Here is a 2,312-nt window from a genome sequence, read left to right as displayed (position 1 = left end):
TGCCATTGGCCTTCTTGGCCGCCTGGGCACACTGCAGGCTCACGTTCAGCCGGCTGTCGACCAGCACCCCCAGGTCCTTTTCCGACAGGCAGCTTTCCAGCCACTCTTCCCCAAGCCTGTAGCGCTGCATGGGGTTGTTGTGGCCGAAGTGCAGGACCCGGCACTTGGCCTTGTTGAACCTCATACAGTTGGCCTCGGCCCATGGATCCAGCCTGTCCAGGTCCCTCTGCAGAGCCTTCCTACCCTCGAGCAGATCAACACTCCCGCCCAGCTTGGTATCGTCTGCAAACTTACTGAGGGTGCACTCGATCCCCTCATCCGGATCATTGATAAAGGTATTGAACAAGACCGGCCCCAAAACTGAGCCCTGGGGAACACCGCTCGTGACTGGCCGCCAGCTGGATGAATGATGGGATGGCTTTTCAGCCCTTTCTCAGGCAGCACAAGCTCAGCCAGCTTCAAGCTCCTGCCTTGCACGTTGCTCTGACAGGCTGTTTCTTAGGCTGCTACGGTGCCTTCTGGCACCTAGAGGTGAGCAGGCCAGCAGGGAAATGACTGGTATCTTCTGGAGATGGCAGTGGTCAGTGTACAGCACCATCCAGAGCTGGTTCGGGACATCCTGTGCCGTAGAGCCCTGTCACTCTGCCAGGTGCATGGGCTCTCTTGGTAACTTGCTGTGGCACGCCTCAGCGAAGCCTGGTGTGACCTCAGGCTGGAGAACCACCACCGAACACTCACATTGTTTTGTCAGCTGAGCATTCGCATTCCTCCTTCAGCGCTCCTGGGTCAGGGCTCGGCCTTAGCTCACCGCACCCCAGGGGCTGGCACCCTTCTGCCACCCGCTTGCGCACCTGGCATGCATGCAGCATGGCTGGCTGGTGATGAGCTACGCCTGACATTTGCCACCTCTGAAATCGGGCCATGAGCAAGGCTTCTTAGTCAGTTCCTCAAGTGTTGAATTCTGCCACCTCTCTCCAAAACCTGGCATGTTCATTTTAATGTATCCCTTGGCCTCTGAGCTCAGGAGAGGGGCTGGACCTGGCACCCACTGAAATTCCTCCTACTTCTACTGCTCTCCCAGTGCCGGGCTCCTTGCTTTCAGGTTTGGAGGCCCTGAATTAGGGCTTTTGTGACCAGCGAAAGGACAGCATGGCACTTCATCTGGGTTTGTAATCAGCTGGCTGATCAGATGATGCTGGCTTCTCCCCTTCCTTTTCCCTAGTTACTGATAAACTCTATGAATACTCATAGCTGTTCCCTGATGTTGCTTTTCTCTTTATAAGTGACTCCTGCTACGATGTGTTTGTAAAACAGGCAGGGGCAGGACAGTCTCCAGCCAACAATCTCCTGTGCTAAAGGCTGACCAGTCAGCAGCAGCTGTAGGCTAATACTACCACTTATTAAGGACTTTTCACAAGACTGCAAAAAAATAAGCAAAACCTGTATTAACCCTGTTTAAAGGTTGGCGAGAAAAGAACTGTAACCTGCCAGAGATGGGCAAAGTTTGCAACAAATACTCAGGTGGGAGGATCTAGTATCATAAAGTGTGTTTTGGAAAGCCTGGATTTTGCTTCTGTCTTTTTGCCACTGAGAAAATAATTTTTCTGTGTCTTAGTTTCTCTCAGTAAAACAAATGGGATATTTGCTACCGACCTCCTTTGAAAACGGAGCAGAGTAGGGTCTGGATGGGCAAAGGGTTGTGAGTGGTGCTGACTGACACCTACTGGTAAACTAAACACAGTTGATAAGGTAACTCCAGAAGCTGGGCTGTATTTGGGAGGGGGGGGGCGGGTCTGGGGATTTACGTGTTCCTTTTAAACACGAAAAGTTAGGCTTGCTCGTTGTTGAGACAGATGCATCATGCTCTTGGAGAGAAACAGAGGAGACACTGCCAGGAGCTTTCCACGCTCGTGGCCATGGCTGGTTGGGGCTGCCCCTTGCCAGATGCCTGAGCTTGCTTCCAGATATCTGTGCCGTGCCCCTCCCTGCGCACATCAATGAATCTCTCCGTGCCTCACTTGTGCTTTCACACCGTGGTTAGGGCACTGCTTTCTTCCCCCTTGGCTGGATCCGAGAGCGCCTTAAGGCAAGCCTCTCCTTCGGAGCACACGCAGCACCTACCACAGCGGGGCTCGGACCCTGGCCACTGCAACTGCCGACACAAATAACCACGGTGGTGATATCTCTTCAGAGCACCTTATACTTTTCCAAACCTCCTCCTGAAGATTTTTAACCACCTTAAGGCACAGCTGTCTTCTGCAAGACAGGGGCTCCCCAGCCAGACACGGCAGTTTGGAAGGCAACCCTCTGCA

The sequence above is a fragment of the Aptenodytes forsteri genome, unplaced genomic scaffold (assembly GCF_000699145.1).
Source record: "Aptenodytes forsteri isolate BGI_AS27 unplaced genomic scaffold, ASM69914v1 Scaffold15, whole genome shotgun sequence".
Taxonomy (NCBI): domain Eukaryota; kingdom Metazoa; phylum Chordata; class Aves; order Sphenisciformes; family Spheniscidae; genus Aptenodytes; species Aptenodytes forsteri.
This window is presented reverse-complemented; position numbering follows the sequence as displayed.